Here is a 25,064-nt window from a genome sequence, read left to right on the forward strand (position 1 = left end):
TTTCGTTTTCAATTCACTCCCGGCTGTGAACTTTTTTCACAATAAAACAAGCATTTTTCCTGTCATTTTTGTCATCTTTTTTACCACTTTGACCAAAAGACCTGACAAGAACAATGTAGAGCAGCAAAATTTTATTTAGGGCTCATGGTTTCAGAGGTCTCAGTCCATAGACAACCAACCCTATTGCTCTGGGCCCAAGATGAGACAGAATATCATGGTGGAAAAGCATGGCAGAGGAAAGTCCTCTGACAAACAGAAAACAGAGACAGTGTTCCTCACCATAGACAAAATATATACCCCAAAGGCATGTCCCCAGCGACACGCCTCCTCTGGTCACCCCCTACAGACCTACAGTTAGCACTCAATTAATCCCTACCAGTGAATTATCACATTGATTAAGTTAACCCAATCTTTCCAGTATTAAATGTTCTAGTATTTTTCTCACAAATGAGCTTGAGGGGGGGACCTCATATGTAAAGAAGAACTCTTAGGCTGTTACATGTTCAAGGTAAATGCACAACTCTTCTCCTTAGCCCAAGAAAAACTTGTGTCCAGGTGACCATCTCCAAATCTCAATGTCAACCATGTACTCATACTTACTGCCTATCTGTTGGGAGTCTTCTCAGGGAAATGTGATATGTGAACATGCCACATCATCCTTAAAAAATTTCTTGCCCTTCCTGTGTTTTGATCATTGACATATAAATAGTCCCTAATTAGGATTTTCTTAAAATATATCTGGCAGAATTTCTACCAGAACATATTTTGAAATTGAAAAATACTGAAATAAACTTTTAGATATGTTTAGGAAATGCCCACAAACTGGGGGAAGCATCATTTCTCTGGAACTTTTTAAATCAAAGCAATTCTTTTACCGATAATTTGGTGGCATTGGACTGAAAGTCCTAGCTTATCCTGGACCAGATTTGGCCAAAAAATTAAGAATTGCTTCTCATTCAAAAAGTCTGTGATTGAGGTTTTTAATCAGTGAAACAAGAAATGATACTAAATGACCAGTCTTAATTTACAAATTGAATCTCTTGGGGAAAAGTGATTCTGGCTACAGAAAAAGTTATTCTAAAGCAGAAATTGACATTTCCAGTGTCATTAATAAAGTGATTTGTTTTGGCTCTTGTTTGTAACAAGAAGATGGCATTTTATTTTCCAGTTAAACCTAGGCATTTATTAGCAGAGATCTGTTTGCCATGGTGGTGGTAGTGATTACTCTTTTAAGGTAATTAAGATTCACTTGATTAATTGTGCAATAATCTTCATTTTAGTTTCAGATCTCTTTAATGAAGATATACAATTTTATAAATGAAAAGCTGGAAGTTTTCATTTGAAGACCCAAATATGTTGACAAGAACAAAATTATTTCAGTTCAAATTGAGGAATTACCATATTTATACACATAACATAAATATTTTTAAGTAATGAAATTCTCTCAACTTTTAACTGCATAAAAATCATTTAAAAAAACAAGAATATAAAAGATAAAAGGGAAGTTAATATGAAGAAAAGAGCAATAGAAAATGGAAAAATAATGGTCATGAAGTAGAAATCCTGCCGTTGAAATAGAGTTGCAGGTGGTATGTGTTTGTGTGTGTGTGTTTGTGTGTGTGTGTGTGTGTGTGTGTGTGGTGCAGTGAGGAAGAAATTGGAGATGACTTCAAAACAGGGAAGGAACATAGCAACTCTGAGGGTAATTTCTCTGCTTTTTAAAAACTATAGTCTCCATTTCCAAAGAACTGTTGGTTCACATTAAACTTAGAGATCCAGAAGTCAAGATATTGATGTGAGCAAATTAAAGTGTGAAAGTGTGATTCACTGCCAAAAAAAAAGGCAATAATATACATCTTAGTGACAATATTAATCACAATATTGTGACAATATTATTTTCTTCTATCAATGTCTCTTTGTTTTCTCTTCAGTTTTAGGTAAGAACTGTGATGATCAGATCATGAAAATAAAAATCTATCCAAATGGTATTAAGAAATCCTGGTTGAAGATGTCCAGCCAGGAGAAAGATGAAATGATGGTGGCTGCCAGTGAGTATATCTTAACTACTTAATGATAAGATATTAAGGATATATTAGGCACATGGAAGGATATCTGGATGTGCTGATATCCCATGAGAGAAAATGTGTTGGAGGAATGTTTTAGTCAGCTTTTTTGCTGCTGTGGTTAAATAATCTTACCAGCACAATTATGGAGGAGGAAAAGTTTATTTGAGGGCTCACAGCTTCAGAGGTCTTACTCTACAGAAGGTCAGCTCCATTCCTTGGGGTTTGAGGTGAGGCAGAGCATCATGGTGGAAGGCTGTGGCAGAGGGAAGCAGCTCACATCATCAGGAAGCAGAGAGAAAGAGTATCCACTCTCCTGATGTAAAATATATACCCCAAAGCCACAACCCAATTACAATCTCCACAGCCACACCCTAACACTTCCATCAATCCCATCAAGGATTAAGTCTCTGATTGGGTTAAGACTCTTACAACCCAATCATTTCTCCTCTGAACCTTCCTGCCATTGTCTCACATGGGCTCCTGGGGGACACCTCACATCCAAACCATAACAAGGAATAACAGTGCTTGTATTTTAAATCTTTATCCAAAGCTCCTCAGACTTGGTCACATTTGAAGCATAGTCCTTTACCATTTTGTCATCCAATGCATACTTTAAGTAATAAAAAGGAAGCTAATATTTATCCAACATCATATTCCAGATCTGTACTTGTCATGCAAAATACATTATCTCGTTGTTTTAGGTAAATAATAGCCCCTCAAAAGTGTTCCTAAATTCTGAGAATGTGTTACCTTATGTGGCAAAAGGGTCATCTCAAGGTGCGATTAATACCAAAGACACTGAGATGGAGACATGATTTTGGATTCTTCAGGCAGACTTGTTCTAATTATGAGTCCTCACAATACAGAATTTTTTCTGACTGTGGTCAGAAGGCCAGAAAGATGAAAGCCTAAAAGGAGACCTCTACCTGTCTTTACTGGATTGGGAGTGACAGAAAGAGGGCCATGAGCCAAGAAATGTGAGAAGCTAGATGCTGAAAAAAAGCAAGAAAAAAGATATTGCCCATAACTAACAAGAAGGAAGGCAGCTCTGCTGACATCTTGATTTTAACTCAGTGAGATTCTTCTCAGATCACTAACCTATGAGCCACAGATCACGATATACCTGCTTTGTCTAACCCACTGAGTTCATGGTAATTTTCTACAGTATCGGTAGGATATTAATATAGTCACAAAATTCCAAAAAATATTTCAAGTGTACAACTTTGTCTCTGTTTCAAAGATATCAAATACAAGGCAAAAAATGATTTATACAACTTGCCACAGGTCATGTAACAAGCCAAATGCAAATTCAGAATTAAATACTCCATAATCCTTTCACAATGATAGATTTTTTTACACAATTATCATTTCATCCTTCAGTGAAAGTATTATCTAAATAAATGATTCACAAATAAATATAATGAAGCCATATAATTTTTCTTGCTTAGAGTAATGAGACAATAATTGAAAGAAAAGCTGTGATCTCTGAGTTATCTAGAGTATTCAATGTTCATGATGGAAGAGGATATTCTAATGGGTTAATTAGATATTTTTATTTAAGAATGAAGAAGTAGTTGAATATAATAATAACAACAATAATTAGTGTTGGCAAAGATGTGAATAACTTGAAATCTTCATACTTTGGTGGTGGGAATTTAAAATGGCATGATGCCTTATAAAACTCTTTGGGAATTCCACAAAAGTTAAACTAAAATTACCCACCAATTCCACTCTAGATATATATTTAAAGGTATTGAAAACATGAATATATATAAATGTTCATTGTAGCATTGCTCACAATAACCAAAAAGTAATGTATATTGTTTATATATATATATATATATATATATACGTGTGTGTGTGTGTGTTTATCAACTGATGAATGTATTGAAAACATGTCATCTACCCATATAGTGGATTCTTATACAGACATAAAAGGAAATAAAGAATTGACTCAAGCTACAACATGAATAAAACTTGAAATGATTATGCTAATTTGAAAGACCATATATTATATAAATTCATTTATATAAAATGTTCAAAATTAGCAATTCTATGGAGACAGAATATCAGTTAATGGTTACTAGGAGTTCACAGGGATTGGGAAGTGGGGATTAATGAGGAATGATTACTAATGGCGATGGAATTTCTTTATGGTGAAAATGTTCAAGAATTAGATAGTGGTCATAATTGAACAAATGGCAATTATTCTAAAAATCACTGAAGAAATGAATGGTATGCCATTTCTCAATAAAGAAAAAAATTGAAGGAATGCTTTTAGAAAATGAAACATTAAAAAGGTAAATCCAGGGAATGTAAAATTTTATAAATGGTGTTAATATCTCTGGTACTTAGTCCTGTAGCCTGAACAAACTAGTTATCATGTTTCATGTTTGTTTTTCTGTCTTAGCATATAATGAAGGCCATTCTGAAAATTTAGAACATTGCAATGTCAATAAAAAGGGTTTATAATGTATTTATTACTTCTAAATATCAAACAATTAAAGGAAATTAGACACAAATCATTTGAACCTGAATTTATAAATGCAAATACATCTACATTTAAAGTTAATTGTTTGTCCTTATCTGAAATGCTCATGCTTAACATGAATATTCTATTGATTTGCTGTCTCAGAGCTTACTAGCACATTATTTTAGGGCTTTATTTTCTAAAGTGTCACTGTTTATCCTAGAAAATCTGCAAGTACTATATCACATGAAAATTTAATTGAGACACATGTTTTAAAGTAAAAGATGTAGACTGGCATTATACCTAGCAAGATTTGTTCTATTGCTTACATAACAATATCTCTATCGACTATACTCATTCATTGTTAATTAGTTTCTTACCAAAGGGTATTGGCAGAATTTCCATAATATTATTAGAAAATAAAATAATGGAATTATTTTAAAGAAACTTAGGAGCCTCTGTAAAGTGTCTACCATATTTCCAGAACCATTCTTCAGTATGTAAACATAAATATTTATATTCTTCAGTATATAAATATTCTGGGATTCTAGGACCTCTCCTTAAAGACAAGGGGAAATGTGCCAACCTGCTAGGAATACAGGCATCATCATCAAGATGGTCGACTGGAGGGAGCCCCACTGAGGATAACAACACAATCTGGGTCAGGAATCGCATAAACAGAGTTTTTAGTGAACATATTTTAGGAAAAGTCTCTTCTTCCATATAATATTTTGAAAATTATATCAGAGATATTTGAGGACATTAAATATTATCCTTGGTAATTCTCTTCTTGTTTTTAATAACTGCAAAACAACCTGCAAATTTAAAAATTTGCTCACGGGGATATGTTGGTTATTTAATTTTACTTTTTTAGGTCACTAATGAAATTTTACAAATTTCTCTTGTTTCATAGCCCCAAAGTATGAATCTAGGTTTCTTCATTTCACACCTGCATATCTTTATTTTTTAGGAGCTATAATGGACACCTTCTGTTCTGAGCATGAAGCAATAAGAAAAATACATCAAGGCCTTAAACCCTAATTCTTATTGCAGTGCAGGATCTGATCTTTACAATTTGAATGACTGCTTGAATTCAATGTTGAAATATAATTAGCCAGAAGTAGGGACAGATATACATGAAGAATAATCTTTGAAAAGGAAAAACAGTACAAAAACCTTGAATGGTTGACAGTATTTGAGTATAAGGCAGGTTGAAGGGTAACTTTCCATGTACTCCTGCCTATTTACATACCCAACTTCCACACTGCTCTCTGTCTAGAATTATCTCTGGACTGGCTGCCTTAGAGATTGCCTCACCAGTGTCCACCTCTAGTGTCAAGTTGGACTTATCAATGGGGAACATAAGGTGACCGGACAAACATAGAGTACAGTCAGGTTACTTGTCCACAATCCCCTGGTTTCTTCCCTGCTGGGACACAGATCGACTGTGACTGTGAGCTCCTGTGAAAAAATGAAGTTGTGCTGACATTATCTGTATGTATCATCAGCTCCGACTGCAGCCTTTTTTGGCAAACTGGAAGAAGTAAAGATAGAAAGAGACAAGATCACAAAGGGACACATGTGCTGAGGAATTTAAATATTTTTTAAAGGATGGGGTTGAAGGATTTTGAATTAAAATTAGTGTTAAAACATTTCCAAAAGATACCACTAACAGCAATGGGAAGAACACACTAGACGTGAGAGAGACTATAAGAAGAAAGATTATCTAAGGAGTCCATTCAAATCAAGCTGGAAACAGTGAGGGTCTGAACCAGGGCAATAGGAGCTAAAAGGAAGGAAAGATTGAAGAAACCATTAATACGAATGCTTCTGTGTCTAACTATGCAGACTGACTTATCCCTGGAGCAACAACCCTGGATTGGATATTAGTTTTACTATCAAATGGAGTTTCAACATAAATTGTACAATAGAATTGAAGTAACACTGAAGAATTTATAAGCCAGGTACCTTTATTTTGTAACAACTTATAAATGTTCCTTTCATGTGAATTATTGATACCCAAAATAATTATTTTTAATGATATCACCATTTCTTTCATTTTCACCATAACTTGTCCAGAATAAGTGTTAATTGTTTGTTTTAAATTATGTTTGTACTTAAGATAATAAAGTCAAGTCACATAGAGTAAACAACTCATTTCAAATGACTTTTTCCTCTAGGGATAAACAGTTAAGTTTGATATTTATCTTTTTGTTCCTTTTTTTCTTTTTTATGTTTGTATGCATATGCACATATACAAACATAAATTGTAGTTTTTAAAATATGTGTGAATGGTAGCATATTCTGTAGTAATATTAGATCTTATTAAATCTCCTTTGCATAAATCCAAAACTAATCTTACCATTTTAACTCCTGCAGAGTAACTTATATAGGGATGTACCTAATTTCTCTAAGTCTGTCCTTCTTTAATGGGTATTTTGGTTGTTTTTAAATTTTTGCTATTACAAACAATGAAACAAATATATATACATACTTCTTTAGCAAAGTGGGCTGAACATTTTAAATTGTAATAGACACTACCAAATGGCCTTCTAAAAGACCACTTTGCTTATAGAAACCCTAATTCTTGAGACCTGAGAATGCTTTTTTATTTCATTCTTACCAAAACTAGATGTTGGCACTCAATTCATCTTCATTAATTTGATAAGAAAATATGTTTGTATTATTCTTTCACTTTGTTCACTAATAACAGCAAACAGCGTTTCTTATGTTTATTGGCTACTTAAACTTCAGCAAATTTTGTTTATATCATTTGTACAGTTTTTTGTTGAATTGTTTAATTTTTTTATTAGTTTTAGAAGCTCCTTTAAAAATATTTTTATAAATAGTAAGTAGTATTTTGCCAAAGTGAATTACATCTCCTTTAACCTGGTAGTTTCCATGATACAGAGAGGTTTTATATTCCCATGCAATCAAATCTGTAGAACTTCTTGTACTTGATTTCCACTTTTAATGACACATTTGAAAGATATTCTTTATTTTAATGTTGCTCTATTAGCTCAATCTGCCATAACAAAATATGTTGGACTAGGTGGCTTAAAGAACAGAAATTTTTTCTCATGGTTCTGGAGGTTGGTTTCTGGTGAGATTGCCAATAACACCTTTTCTCTGTGTGCTCACGTTGCCTTGTCTTGATGCATATGCGTGAAAAGAGATCTCTTTTCCTCTCTTATCATAAGATCACCAACCCTACTCGATTAGAACCATACTCTTATGATCTAATTTAACCTTAATTACCTCCAAAATGCTCAGTATCCAAAACCAGTCATATTGGAGGTTGAGATTTCAACATAGGAAGTTTGATTGAACTCAGTTTAGTCCATAGTGATTATAAAGAGGTATTTTATATAATTTCTGACATTTTTAAACTTTTAGGTATTTAATTCATCAGAAGTTTTACTATATCCATATAGAAACTGAAACAAGAATATAACTTCTTATTTTTTCATGCTGATATGATTTTCCCCAATATTATTTGTTGAATAACCCATCCTTTCCCCACTAATATGAAATGTCAATATAAGATAATTGCATGGATACATGAATTATCGAGATTTTCTTCTTTTCCATTAATTAATTTGTTTTAGCACCAAAACCACATGGTCTTAATTCCTGGAGCACTACTTTATGCTTTGACATTTATTAATCATATGGATTTTCAATTTTTCTGGGCAATTTTTATCCAAATTCTCCTTGAAATCAACTTTAGAATTAGCATATAAGATTCTATTCAAGAAATAGAAATGCTTTTATTTACTTGTAGTAGTTGTGTTTTCTCTGTGACTCCAACCCAGTTCAGGCAGGACTGGAAATAATTGCAGTGTTAATGATCTGTCTCCTCATCCTTAGCCTGTTTTTGTCTCTTTGGTTTCCTTCCCAGTCACCATCTTCCTTCCTAGGGTCACAATGATTACCCACAACTTCAAGATTCTATTACAAATATGCAACCCTTCTGAAATGAGTGTATCTCTCTGTTCTGACAGTTCCAATGTTTTCTGCCATGGTCTCCCTTGCCCACATGGGTAACATACCCAACTTGAGCTAATCTCAGTCTCCACTAACATTCTGATAGAATAACCCCTTAAAGCAATCTTTAACCAGCATTAATTGATTGCCCAGAATCTAAAACCTCAGCAACTTAGCAAGGCTCTATGCAAATTAATAGCAAAAAAAAATAATAATAATAATTTGATTTAAAAATCAGTAATAGACCTAAATAGACATTTGTCCAAAGAAGACATACGGATGGTCAAGAGATATATGAAAAAGTGTCCAAAATCCCTAATAATTAGGAAAATGAAAATCAAACAATGTGTTATTTCCTCAATCCAGGCAGAATGGCCTTTATCAAAAGGATAACAAGGATATGGAGACAAGGATATGGAGAAAAGTGAACAATTACACATTGTTGGAGAGAATATGTACAGTCATTGTGGGAAAAAATACAGAGATTCTTCAAAAAATTAAAAATAGAGGTGTTATACACATTAACAATCCTACTTCTGGGTATATAACCAAAGGAAGTGAAATCAGTATGTCAATGAGACATCCACACTAAGTTTACTGTAACACTATTCACAGGGACTAAGAAATAGAGGCAGCCTAAGTGTCCAGCAACTGATGAATGGATGAAGAAAATCTGTTGCATATAAACAATAGAATCCTATTCAGCCATAAAAAAAGAATGGAATCCTGTCATTTGTGACAACCTGGGTAGAACTGGAGATTATTGTTAAGTAAAATAAGTACACTCAGAAAAGTACTGCATGATCTCACTCAACATGTGGGATATTAAAAAACTGATCTTACGGAAGTTGAGAGGAAAATGGTGGTATTCAGAGGGTGAAGAGAGAAGGTGGGAAGGATGGGGCAAGGTTGACCAATGGGTATTAATCTACAGAGAGAGAGGAGTAAGAAATTCTGGTGCAATTGCATAGGGGGATGATTGCAGATTATAATATGTACTATGGATCTCAAGAGCTATAACAAAGGAACACTTATTTTCATATTCATGTCTGTATATTTATTTATTTTCATAACTTACTGATTTTTATATTATTTTGTATGTGCTATTTAATTTTATATTTTATGTATTTTTATACATATTTAATGTGTTGTAACTGTTTTTTGAAAGTTCCTTTAGAAAGGCTGAATTTGGCATAGTTACTGCAGATTCTGTTGTCGATTTTTGAAAAAAAAAATTTCTAGTCAAGTGTGATGAGACATACCTGATATTCCAGTGACTTAGGAGTTTGAGACAGGAGGACCACAAGTTCAGGCCAAACTCAGCAACTTAGCAAGGACCTGTCTCAAAATAAAAGACTGGGTTTAATCCCCAATAGAGGAGGAAGGAAAGAAGGAAGGAAGGGAAGAAGGAAGGAAGGAACAAACGAGTGAAAGGAAACTTCTAAATTTTGGTTGCATTTATTCTGAATTAGTTGAAAAATTTTAAACAAAGGATTCAATGAATAAAATGCCATAAAGTTTAATCATCTGAAGCTTTGGTGCATTGAATATATTAAAAATAAAGCAAATAGGAAGATACTGAAGTAAGAAATTACAAAGCAAAGCTAAATGGAACAAATTAAAAACAGAGAGCAGATAGTGCACAATATTTAATGTTGTAATTATGTAATCACTCTTTATTATATCTTGACTTGTGAAATAAATAATTATATGGAGTTTACAGATATGGACTGGATTCTTGTACAGTCTGAGTTCTTTGATTTTGTGGCAACTACATATAACTAATAACCAAATAAAATGTAACTAAATAAAATCATTTAATGAATTTTCATTTATATTTTTCAAAAAAAACTACTCTAAATGAATAGTACTTGTGAAAAATATGTGGGCTAAAATGTATAGACATTTTACTTAAAAGTTAAACTGAAATTAATTTTTAATACAATTTGCTCTGAGCTGACCAATTATCTCAGCACCTACAGTAAGAGGATTTACAATAAAAACTATCATGCTCTGTAGAAGACCTTAGAAGATGGAAAGATCTCCCATGTTCTTGGATAGGCAGAATAAATATTGTCAAAATGGCCATACTACCAAAAGTGCTATACAGATACAATGCAATTCCAATTAAAATCCCAATGACGTACCTCATAGAAATAGAGCAAGCAATCATGAAATTCATCTGGAAGAATAAGAAACCCAGAATAGCTAAAGCAATCCTTAGCAGGAAGAATGAAACAGGGGGTATCGAAATACCAGAACTTCAACTATACTACAAAGCAATAGTAACAAAAACAGCACGGTACTTGTACCAAAATAGACAGGTAGATCAATGGTACAGAATAGAGGACATGGACACAAACCCAAATAAATACAACTTTCTCATACTAGACAAAGGTGCCAAAGATATGCAATGGAGAAAAGATAGCCTCTTCAACAAATGGTGCTGGGAAAACTGGAAATCCATATGCAACAGAATGAAACTAAACCCATATCTCTCACCCTGCACAAAAGTCAACTCACAATGGATCGAGGACCTTGAAATCAGACCAGAGACCCTGCATCTTATAGAAGAAAAAGGAGGTCCAAATCTTCACCTTCTTGGCTTAGGATCAGACTTCCTTAACAGGACTCCCATAGCACAAGAAATAAAAGCAAGAATCAATAACTGGGATAGATTCAAACTAAAAAGCTTTCTCTCAGCAAAGGAAACTATCATCAATGCGAAGAGAGAGCCTACAGAGTGGGAGAATATCTTTGCCTCTCATACTTCAGACAAAGCACTGATTTCCAGAATATATAAAGAACTCAAAAAACTCTACACCAAGAATACAAATAACCCAATCAACAAATGGGCTAAGGATATGAACAGACACTTCACAGAAGAAGATGTATAAGCAATCAACAGATATATGAAAAAATGTTCAACATCTTTAGTAATAAGAGAAATGCAAATCAAAACTACACTAAGATTCCATCTCACCCCAATTAGAATGGTGATTATCAAGAACACAAGCCAACAATAGGTGTTGGAGAGGGTGTGGGGAAAAAGGTGCACTCATACATTGCTGGTGGGACTGCAAATTAGTGCAGCCACTCTGAAAGGCAGTGTGGAGATTACTTAGAAAACTTGGAATGGGCCTACCATTTGACCCAGCTATCCCACTCATCGGCCTATACCCAAAGGACTTAAAATCAGCACACTGCAGAGATATAGCCACATCAATGTTCATAGCGGCTCAATTCACAATAGCCAGACTATGGAACCAACCTAGATGCCCTTCAATTGATGAATGGATAAGGAAACTGTGGTATATATATATACAATGGAATAATCCTCAGCTATAAAGAATAATAAAATTATGGCATTTGCAGGCAAATGGATGAAATTGGAGAATATCATGTTAAGTGAGATAAGCCAATCTCAAAAATCCAAAAAGAGGAATGATCTCACTGATAAGCAGATGATGACACTTAATGGGGGGTGGGAGTGGGACAAGAATGGAGGAAGGAGGGACTGTATAGCGGGAAAAGAGAGGTGGGAGGGGTGGGGGGTAAGGAAAAAAATAATGGAATGAATCAAACATCATTACTCTATTTAAATTTATGAATATGCAAATGGTATGCTGTTACTTCATGTACAAACAGAAACAACACGTATCCCATTTTTTACAATAAAAATAAATTTAAAAAAATAAGAAAAGAATTTCATGATAAGAGCTGTCTGCTCAAAAGGAAATCAGTCATCCCTAGGTTAATTATATATTAGCAAAATCCAAATAATTTAAAATTATTTCAGAAACAGGAACATGTGGTTTCTGTTTCTCTCTGATATTTGCCCAAAGACCCTGCCATAAGGCATATGGCTTAAAAAAAAAAAAAAAAAAAAAAAAAAAAGAGAGTATCTTCATCAAAGAGGGGCAGGCTCAAAGCCTCATGCAAGACACTAAGTATTTTTTTATGTTTTATTAGTACATGATAATTGTGTATTATAATGGGGTTTGTCTTGACATAATCATACAAGAGTGGAATATATTTTGCGCTACTGAAGTCCCCAGTACTTCCTCTTTCCCTTCCCTTTTCCTTTCCCTTGTTCCTCTTTCTCTGTACACTTATTTCAAGGAACCAACTCACAGGAATGGGCTCCTAAGTAGATATTTCTTGGACAACACTCAATTCTATTACCAGAGAAAGTCAGGATTTCTAGTGCTGTTCTAATCCAGAGTCAAAGGATTTCATGACACCTGAATGTTAACCCAAACTCCAGCAGAACAAAAATTAATTAAGTAGGACTGCATACGCTAATGTGGGAAGTAAATGTGCAGTAATTAGTTTAAAATATAATTGGTATTATTTTAGTATTCTATTTTTATAGTTTTATAATAAAGCCCTTTCTTTTCTTAATCAGGTTGTAGTATGTTTAATTTAGTAAAATATTCTTTGAACACTTATGTTCTTATTAATTCGGGGGAAAATACTACTACGAAGGCTCTTTACTTTTAATGACAATGTAGTTGTTTTCATAGATTAAATAAGATTATATCCTCTTTCTTAGGATATAGTTTGAAAACCCAGTTGTGCAACAGAATTTAAAAAAAAAAAAAAAAGAACTCCAAAGAAAGCACAACCAATAGGATAGAACACCTGGAAGACAGAACCTCAGATATTGAGGACAAAATGTTTAACCTTGAAAACAAAGTTGAACAAACAGAGAAGATGGTAAGAAATCATGAATAGAATCTACAAGAATTATGGGATATCATGAAAAGGCCAAATTTAAGAATTATTGGGATTGAGGAAGGCTTAGAGAAACAAACCAAAGGAATGAACAATCTATTCAATGAAATAATATCAGAAAATTTCCCAAATCTGAAGAATGAAAGGAAAATCAAGTTCAACAGGCTTATAGGACTCCAAATATGCAAAATTACAACAGACCCACACCAAGGCACATTATAATATAAATACCTAACATACAAAATAAAGACAGAATTTTAAAGGTTGTGAGAGAAAAGAAACAAATTACATTCAGGGGGAAACCCAATACGGATATCAGCAGATTTTTCAATCCAGACCCTAAAAGCTAGAAGGGCCTGGAACAACATTTACCAACCCCTGAAAGAAAATGGATGCCAACCAAGAATCTTATACCCAGAAAAACTTACCTTCAAATTTGATGATGAAATAAAATCCTTCCATGAAAAACAAAAGCAAAAAGAATTTACAAAAAGAAAGGCAGCAATACAGAACATTCTCAGCAAAATATTCCATGAGGAAGAGATGAAAAACAAAGAAGCAAATAAGCAAAGGAAGGAATTATCCTAAAGGAATTGTTAAATAAAGGAGGAACCAAGTCATGTCAAAATAAATAAATAAATAAAATTTAAAAAATGAACAAAATGACCGGGAATACAAATCATATCTCAATAATAACCCTGATTGTTAATGGCCTGAACTCATCAAACAAAGGACATAGACTGGCAGATTGGATTAAAAAGAAAGATCCAACAATATGTTCTCTGCAAGAGACTCACCTCACAGAAAGAGATACCCATAGACTAAGGGTGAAAGGATGGGGAAAAACATACCATGCACATGGACTCAGCATAAAAGCTGGGGTTTCCATCCTCATTTCAGATAATGTGGACTTCAATCCAAAGTTAGTCAGAAGGGATAAAGAAGTACATTTCATACTTATTAAGGGGAGCATAAATCAGCAAGACATAACAATCATAAACATCTATGCCCCGAACAGTGGCTCATCCATGTATGTCAAACAAATTCTTCTCAATTACAGAAACCAAATAGACCATAACATAATAATACTAGGTGATTTTAACACACCTCTCTCACCACTGGACAGATCTTCCAAACAAAATTTGAATGAAGAAACCATAGATCTCAATAACACAATCAATAATTTAGACTTTACGGACATTTATAGAATATACCATCCAACCAAGAGAGAATACACTTTCTTCTCAGCAGCACATGAATCCTTCTCTAAAATAGACCATATATTATTCCACAAAGCTAATGTTAGCAAATACAAGAAGATAGAGACACTACCTTGTATTCTATCAGATCATAATGGATTGAAATTAGAAATAAATGAAAGAGTAAAAAACAGAAACTAGTCCAACATCTGGAGATTAAACAATATGCTATTACATGATGAATCAATAACAGAAGATATTAGGAAGGAAATTAAAAACTTCTTAGAGGTAAATGAGAACAAAGAAACAGCATATCAAAATCACTTGGACACTATGAAAGCAGTACTTAGAGGAAAATTTATTTCATGGAGCGCATTCAATAAAAGAAGTAAAACTCAACAAATAAATCACCTAACACTACAGCTCAAAGCCATAGAAAAAGAAGAACAGACCAACACCAAAAGTAGTAGAAGACAGGAAATAGTTAAACTCAGAGCTAAAATCAACGAAATTGAAACAAAGGTACAATACAATAAATTGACAAAATAAATATTTGGTTCTTCGAAAAAACAAACAAAATTGATAAACCTTTAGCAACACTAACAAGAAGAAGACAAGAGAAAACCCAAATCACTAAAATTCAGAATGAACAAGGAAATATCACAACAGACAGGAGTGAAATACAAAACATAATTGGAAAAGAACTCAAACTATCCCTATTTGCTCATGATATGATTATATACTTAGAGGAACCAGGAAATTCCACCAGAAAATTTTTAGAACTCATAAGTGAATTCAGTAAGGTAGCAGGTTACATGATCAATGCTCATAAAACCAATGCATTTTTATGCATAATGATGAATCTTCAGAAAGAGAAGTTAGGAAAACTACCCCATTCACCATAGCATCAAAAAAAATAAAATACTTGGGAATTAATCTCACAAAAGAGGTGAAAGACCTCTACAATGAGAACTACAGAACACTAAAGAAAGAAATTAAAGAAAACCTTAGAAGAAGGAAAGATCTCCCATGTTCTTGGATAGGAAGAATTAATGTTGTCAAAATGGACATACTACCAAAAGTGCTGTACAGATTCAATGCAATTCCAATTAAAATCCCAATGACGTACCTTACAGAAATAGAGCAAGCAATTATGAAATTCATCTGGAAGAACAAGAAATCCAGAATAGCTAAAGCAATCCTCAGTAGAAAGAACGAAGGAGGGGGTATCATAATACCAGAACTTCAAATATATTACAAAGCAATAGTAAGAAAAACAGCATGTTATTGGTACCAAAATAGACAGGTAGATCAATGGTACAGAATAGAGGACACGGACACAAACCCAAATAAATACAATTTTCTCATACTAGACAAAGGGGCCAAAAATATGCAATGGAGAAAAGATAGCCTCTTCAACAAATGGTGCTGGGAGAATTGGAAAACCATATGCAACAGAATGAAACTAAAACCATATCTCTCACCATGCATGAAACTAAACTAAAAATGGATTAAGGACCTCGGAATCAGACCAGAGACCCTGCAGATTATAGAAGAAAAAGTAGGTCCAGATCTTCAACATGACGGCTTAGGACCAGACTTCCTTAACAGGACTCCCATAGCACAAGAAATAAAAGCAAGAATCAATAACTGGGATAGATTCAAACTAAAAAGCTTTCTCTCAGCAAAGGAAACTATCAGCAATTCGAAGAAAGAGCCTACAGAGTCGGAGAAAATATTTGCCAATCATACATCAGATAAACTGCTAATTTCCAAAATCTATAAAGAACTCAAAAAACTCACACAAGAATGCAAATAACCCAATCAACAAATGGGCTAAGGAGATGAACAGACACTTCACAGAAGAAGATGTACAAGCAATCAACAAACATATGGAAAAATCTTCAACATCTCTAGTAATAAGAGAAATGCAAATCAAAATCACCCTAAGAATCCATCTCACCCCAATGAGAATGGCGATTATCAAGAATAGAAGCAACGACAGGTGTTGGTGAGGATGTGGGGAGAACGGTACACTCATACATTGCTGGTGGGGCTGCAAATTAGTGCAGCCACTCTGGAAAGCAGTGTGGTGATTCCTCAGAAAACGTGGAATGGAACCACCATTTTACCCAGCTCTCCCAATCCTTGGCCTATACCCAAAGGACTTAAAATCAGCATACTACAGAGATACAGCCACATCAATGTTCATAGCTGCTCAATTCACAATAGCCAGATTGTGGAACCAACCTAGATGCCCTTCAATTGATAAATGTATAAAGAAACTGTGGTATATATAATCAATGGAATATTACTCAGCCATAAAGAATGATAAAATTATGGTTTGCAGGCAAATGGATGAAATTGGAGAATATCATGCTAAGTGAGTTAAGCCAATCTCAAAAAATCAAAGGACAAATGATCTAGCTGATAAGTGGATGATGACATATAATGGGCGGTGGGAGGGATTAGTGTTAGAGTTAGGGTTAGGGAGGGGGTCCAGAATGGAGGAAGGACTTCATAGAGGGAAAAGAGGAGTGGGGGGGTGGGGGGAAGGGAAAAAATAACAGAATGAATCAATCAACATTACCCTATGTAAATTTATGATTACACAAATGGTATGCCTTTGCTCCATGTACAGAGAAACAACATTTATCCCATGTGTTTACAATAAAAATAAATAAGTAAATAAATAATTAAAAAATAAAAATACATTTTGATCAATATCATTAGGTTTTTGTTATATAACTATAATTTATTTTTAAAGGAACTTAATCTTTTTAAATGATTATTGAATACACTCTTAGAGAAGTCTAACATTAATGAAGCTAATTTTCATATAAAATATGTCACAATTGGACTATTTTCATTTTTAATATACCCTTTCCCTCTCATAATAGTAAGATCAGCTGCTAGAGTAGCCTACTGGGCTGAACACTGCTCTGTCTCTGACTGCTTTTGAGCACTTAAACAATTATTTAAATTTTCTATGACTTACTTTCCTAGTCTGTAAAATTACCTCAATTAGGACTTATATCTCCTAGTACAAGCAACTAAGTGCAGCTTGTTGTTATCATCATCATCATCATCATCATCATCATCATCATCATCATCTTCCAACAATTTTACCTGGTTGTTCCAATGTCATGACATTTAGAATTACTGAGAACCAGCAATGAATCCAACATATATGGCAAAAATAGAGAAAGACAGAAAAAAGCAAGCTCAATGAAGAAGAACAAACTATAAATAAAACACTAAAAAATCTTCTGGTAACTTTTATAAATTATGTTAGTTTTTCTGTAAGTATTAGTGCTGTTATTTAATACAATATAAATGAAATTTTTTTTCTCCATTGGTATCAAAGGAAATATTTCTATAAAAAGAATGTAAAACTATGATAACAGGTAAGTTCAGTGCTATTAAAGAATTCAAATATTTCAAGAACTAAAGTACTTTCCATTGAAAAATAAGAGTACAATTAACAAGTGTACCTGGTAGTGTTTGCCTAAAGAAGGATTACTTGAAAAACAGAGATATGGGATCCAGTTACTAAATATAATTATGAAAGTTATATTTTTTCAGAATTTCTTTGTATCTATAGTGATTAAATAAAATAACGTGTGAACAATTTGTAGTAAATGGAAACACTTGGCAAAATGATTCCTTGTTTAGTGCCTTTATTCAAAGTAACTATTTTCCTTACAATTGTTTTCTTTTTCATCATTATTTAATGAAATGACATTTGTATTTTAGAACATAATTGAAAGTTACTAGCTTCTTATTTTATTTTGAAATCTAAAATTTTCAAGTACTTTAATGAATTAACATTTTTAATTGAGGTCTCAAATCTCTAAATAATCAGTATTCAAAGCAAAATGTAAACAGAATTAATATAAGATTGCTTTTTAAATTTTCCTTTATGACAAAATACATATTTGACTCTTAGACATAAAATTTTGCAGAAAAGAGACAGATGTTAGGGAAATAAAATAGAAATTATCTATAAAGCTATAGTAAAATATAGATTCTTTTCTACTGTGATCGACAGACTGTGTGTGTCTGTGTATGTGTGTGTGTGTGTGTGTGTGTGTGTGTGTGTGTGTGTTTGTATGTGTATACATGTGCACACATGTTAGGGGAACCCTATTAAATTGGAATAATAGGGAAAATATAAGATTTTTTTGCATATATATATTCAAATATTGTATGGGACATACATGAAAATCTTTTGATTCAACTTTATATACTTCATGTACCTTGAAGGTTATTTTAGTCCAGTATCCAAAATTTGCTTAACAGAGAAAAAAATTGAGAAACCCAGAGCTTATTTATGGAATACTAGATCTCAGTTTTAATATTCAAAGGGCTTTCTTTTCATTGGGAGGAAAATTTATAAATTATTAATATTGAAAATGTAAAAGCAAAACATTTATAAGGTAATGTTGAACTTCAATCTTTCAGAACTTGATAGATAGATATTCAAGATGTACATCTGGAAATTATGTATTTCTGTTTTATAAGAAATAATGCTTACAAAAATAATATATAAAGAAGAAAATCATGGAGGAATTCCATTGCCATACTTTTCCAATTTCCTCTTTAAGTTCTTTCATGCTCCCAATTGATGATTATACAGAACGTTTATATAATAAACCTATTTGCTAGTTCAAATTTATAGTATCTTCTATAAAACAAGGTAGAACAGTTTTCAAATTAATATTTGGTAGAAATGTTGAAATGTGTGCACACATTTTAATAGGATAATATCTGTAAGCATAAAATATAGCACAAAGGTTTATCTCTAGACAGATAAATTTTTCATCCCTTATAGTTGCTATGATAAAAAGGGTGTCAATTTTAAACATAATTTTAAAAATAATACTTAAATGTCATTTTTTTAAATTTCTTTTATGTTAAGCATCACAACTTTCTATTTGTCAGTAAATCAATTGTGGAAATAATAATGCATTTTAAAATATGCTACTTTTCTATGAAAAATAAAAATAAATTATGATTAGCATTAGGTGGGCCTTGTGTTTAATGTATATAGAAAAAATTGCTGAAACATCTTCAGAATTATTTTGTAAAAACACAAGAATAACAAATACACCTTATTATAAAACAAGATCAAATAAGGATATTGAGATATGAGTATGATATTATAAGTGATTACAATTGGATATAAATTGTTACAACTTAAGAAACTTGGCAGATATTGATCCTTATGTTTGTCAACTTTTAGTTGCTATTCCCAAAATATCAGGCATGAATAGTTTAAAGAAGGAAATATTATTCAGCCATAAAGAAGAATAATATTTTATCATTTGCAGATAAATGGATGGAACTGGAGAATATCATGCTAAGTGAAATAAGCCAATCTCAAACACCAAAGGCTGAATGTTTTCCCTGATAAGTGGAGAATGATATATAATGTGGGTGGGGAAGGTGGGGGTTGAGAGAAGAATGGAGGAACTTTAGATTACATGGAGGAAAATGAGAGGGAGGGGGTATGAAAATGGTGGAATGAGACAGACATCATTACCTTATGAACATGTATGATTACACAAATGGTATGGATCTACATCCTGCACAACCAAAGAAATGAAATGATGTACCCCATTTGTGTACAATGAATCAAAAGGCAGTCTGCAAAAAATTAAAAAAGAAAAAAAAGAAGGAAATATTCATCCTGACTCATGGTGTCAGAAGTTTGGGTCCTTGATTAACTGGCTCCATTGCTTTGGACCTGGAGTGAAGCACAGCCTCATGGGGGAAGAGTGTGGTGGAGGAAAACTGCTCAGTTCATGGAAGCCAGGAAGGCAGAGAGAGGGGAAGGAAGGGGCAGGGGTAAAATAAAGTACCCAAAGGCACACCCCCAAGACCTACCATTTTAATTATGTCCCAGCTCCTACAGCTCCCATAATGCCTTCCAATTATTAATCAGTGATATAGTCAAGACCCTCGTGATCCAGGCACTTTCCAAATGCCCCACCTCTGAACCTTGGTGCACTGGGGACAAAGCCTGAAACACGTGAGTCTCTGGGGTGACATTCCAGATCCAAACTGCAACAACACTATTATAAAACTAAAATGAATGTTCAGTTAATAAAATTAAAGTTGTTTTACTTATGAATTGAGAGATAGCCACTTCATAAGAGAAGTTCTAGAATTTGTAAAAAAGAATTAATTGATAACATTGTCTCCTAAAAAAAGTGACAGAATCAGGTGACAGATATGCCAATTATCTTGACCTGATTACCTATTGTATGCATGTATGGAAATGGCACACTCTGCCTCATAAGTCTATATAATTATTATGTATTAATTAAAAAGATAAAACTATTTTTTAAAAAACCAAGAAGGTGAGGCATAGTGATGGACACCCTTAATACCAGCAATCAGGGGGCTGAGGCAGGAGGATTGCCAACCTCAGCAACTTAGTGAGGCCCTAAGCAACATAGCAAGCCCCTGTCTCAACATAAAAATTAAAAAATTAAAAGAGCTGGGGATGTGGCTCAGTGGTTTAGTGCCCCTGGGTTCAATCTCTGATATAAAACTGAATGAATAAATAAATAAATAAATAAATAAATAAATAAATAAATAAATAAATAAATAAATAAGATCATTTAGAAAGTTAGCTAGGAACAATTCATTGATTATTTTGGAGAAAAAAAATCTTTAACTATTGCTTTTTCACGGTACTGTTGTGGGCTGGCAGGGAGCCAAAGGGCGTGCTTGGTATGCCTGGAGAAAAACAGGAAGCTGTTACAATTGGCTACATGTATGCGTGAGCTCCTGATTGCTTGACCTTTAACAGGATTGGGTGGACATATCTGATGGAAATTGCTTATGCATGAGACTGCTTTTTGGGGGTTGTTGTTGTTGTTGGAATCCAAATAAAGAAGAAGCTGCTTCATGACAATCTGAGGTGTATGTGTCTTTATGTCCCGCTGGACGGCGACAGTATGTAGGAAAATAAATTTCAGATGCGTTGATATCATAATTTTTAAGAAAAAATAGCAATTAAAAAGAAAAGGCCTGTCGAAGTTTCTCAAAGAAAACTTAGGAAACAAAGTATCAAGGGAAATATACACAGATTTAACTATATAAAATACTGCATCCTAAACAGGTTAAATGATTTGTCCAAAGCAACCCATAAAATGAGGATTTATCTAAGATTGAACACAGGTAGTCTGACTCCCAGTCAATGCTATTTTTGGTCTGCATCTATTATACCTGGATTAGTAAATACTGTCCTCACTGATCTCTTTTCTTCCCTTTCCAAAGTCATCTGAAAAACACTGAAAGATTAATATTCCTGAAAACATAAGCCAATTTTTAGGTATAGGGCAGTAAGTTCTATGTGGTGTCTGAAATAGTCAAGCAAGAAGTGAGCTTGAATTGTACCTGTTGCCCTTCCAGAAGAACATTCAGAATAAAATTCAAGATCCTCTTGCCTTCCTGGCTTCTACAATCAGCCATTTCTTTCCAATATTTCAGTACCTCCCATCTTGCCCACATACCTGTGCTTATGCCTTTTGCTCCAAGGGTGCTAATACAAATAGACTTCCCAAAATTTCATACATTCCTATCACCCTGTCTGTGGTTAATTTGTATCATCAACTTGATTGGATTAAGAGATGCTTCTGGGTGTGTCAATGAGGGTGTGTTTAGGAATGACTGGAATGTGGGATGTGAACTAAAGTGGAGACCCTCTCCAAGCGTGTTCAGCACCCCCCAATAGGATGGAATAAAAGTTGGAAGAAAAGGAAGCAAATGCAGATGCAAGCTCAGCTCTTCTTGAATGGGTTCTTGATTGCTGCTTCGATTGTCTGAGGATATTAGACTCTCGCCTCTTCACTCTTCCAAAGAGGACTCTGCCACTGATTTTCCAGGTAGCTTCCAGAAGCCTTGGTCTGGGACTAGGACAGCACTGTTGAACCTTCTTGTTCTGGGGCTTCTGCCTCTTGGACTGCACAGCAACTTGTTCTTCCAGCTCTCCAGCTGTAGATGGCCATTTTGGACAATCCAGCTTCTGGTCATGTGAGCCAATCTAATAAATCCCCTTTTTATACTCATACTTCCTATTGATTCTGTTCCTCTAGAGAACCCTAATACACTGCCCTTGTTCATACTATTATGAACTTTCAGTCTAAACTGTTCTCCAGCCCAGCTACAGAAAACATATCTATTTACAAGTGTAATTCCAGTTTGCCACTTGCATGACCATTTCTGCCAGACATGTCCCTAAACACTGGGCTTCCTTGTTATTACTGACTTTGTCTTTCCATTGCATTCCTTACAAATATACTTTCTCTTCTCAAATGAACAATTGTTCCAGACAAATTCATTGACTTTTTTTTTCAGTACATTACTTGAGGCTTCATATAGGTGTTCAATTATACCCAATTATTATTTTATCATACTAAATTTAGTATTTAATAGTGTAGTATGATTTAATTATATTAATAAATGTCATTATTAATTGGCTAGTTTTCAAATTATCAGTTGCAAACTGTATATATCTATTGCAAGATTGTGATATTTGGCTTTTACACTTAAGTGAATATCAGCATATCACCATTTGAGTATCTAGCAACAATGAATATCATAGATAAGTTCTTTGTAAAAACTTAAAACAGTAAGAAAAACTACATGCAAAAGTCAGATAAGAATGATTTCTTCTGATGTATTTTTCTGGGCTCTTAAATTATTTGCATGGGCTCTTCTTTTCATCGGTTTGATTTTCCATGTTCAAATTTAACAAAGGAATGCTTGAATTGTTTCTACATGCCATATTGAATTAGGTAGAAGCTTCTCAAAACTAAAATCTAGTATAAAAATTAAATACCACTTCCAATTACCTTAATATTGTTCAAATATGACATGAGACACTGATACAGAACCTTGTTCTACGTAACTATAAATGGAGAACAGATAAATCAGATTTTTATCCACACTGTCATTATCAAAGATTTGGCTATGATAGCTCTCTTGGTCCTTTTGCTGAACCAAAACTCAGAATGGAAATCCATGGGAGCTTTCACATGAAATGAATTCAAGATGCTCCTGGCAATGATAATGATGATTATTTCACAGATGAGGATAAAGGAATTATAAAATACTTGTGTCAAACAGAACATAGCTAAAGAATGAGAGCAGTTATTCAAAGGAATTATACTGTTATATAAATGAGAAAGTAAAAATAAAATGCTGAAGTGGGTTGTACTTTCAGAGAAACATTTAAAATATGTGTATTTATCTATTAGAAAAATTAAGAACAAGAATCTTTCCTTCAACATGTTATAGTTTAGGCCAAATTTCATTGTTAAAAAATTAAAAACGTACCCTAAGCCAAACAAAATAGCTGTCTGTTTCATTTTCTTAAATAATATTAATTAAATGTGAAATAATCTTAAAACATTTAAATTTCTAAAAACTAAAACAAGACATAACCCAAGTTAATTCGGGAGAAAATCAATTTTTACCTAACATTCTCCAAATTTTTCTTTTAGAGCATAAGGCAATTGATAGTGAACAACTTAATTAAAAATAAATGGAGTTAGGATGAAGAGCAAATTTGAAACTTTAAAACTAGTGGTGATCTGATTTTTTCAAATTTTGAGGGGAAGTTCATTAACATATGCTGTTACAATGATGGGTGACTTCATGGAAGACTCCAATCTTTTATTGACTATATTGTTCTCATAGTATAGATCCGTAGAAAAAGGATAAAAACATATGTTGCATGTGATCTTACCAAAGGTAAAGATGAAAACTTCACTATGTACTTAACTAGCAGAACTGAAGAAGGAAAAGGTCATAGTTGCTAAAGAATTAATGTAATACTTATTTTGTGCTTTATAGATTACTTGATCTTCTCCAAAACTCTTTGCATCTGATCTAAAGTCAATCCAGAATACTATATTTGCATTCTTTTACCATCTTAATTGCATAGTAGAAAGGTACCTAATTGCTAATAACTTCTGTCGAGGAAAGAAATAATTGATTTTGGCATTAGGTCTCCCACTGTCTGGATTGTTAAATGTAAATTCATAATAAGAGATAATATGATTATGATTGCTTTCAGTCTCTACTGAACCAAAGTTAAAGCTTTAAAACTATGTCATTAAAAGAAAGGTAATGAAGTGCAGCATCATATAATAAAGGAAATAAAGCTTCTAAAAGGCAAGGAAATAAAACCATAGATATTAGCAAATTAATATGTGTGAGCATTAGACAAATAAATTTGAAGATCTGTTGTAGTTTCATGTTAGTTCAAATCTGTGTCTCAAAAAGTGAAAGGAAGATTTTTTTTTAATTAGCTAGGGAGATAAATAGTAAAATGACTTAAAAACTGAATAGAAAAAAATGCATATGTGTGACACAATTGGAAGAGAAATTTAGAGTGGTTGAAGGTCCTACCCTTTAGAACACATGTATCCAACTGCACTTTTCCCTCCACTAACACCCTCTTTACGTTCAAGAACACCCACTCTTCTATTCAAAATCAAACATATCATAGAACCTGTAGGTAACACAGGAAACAGAACCTTTTGACCCAATGACAGTGGAAATGAATTCAGGCCAAAGAATAGGAAC

Source organism: Sciurus vulgaris, assembly GCF_902686455.1.
Source record: "Sciurus vulgaris genome assembly, chromosome: 12".
In the NCBI taxonomy this organism is placed as follows: Eukaryota; Metazoa; Chordata; class Mammalia; order Rodentia; family Sciuridae; genus Sciurus; species Sciurus vulgaris.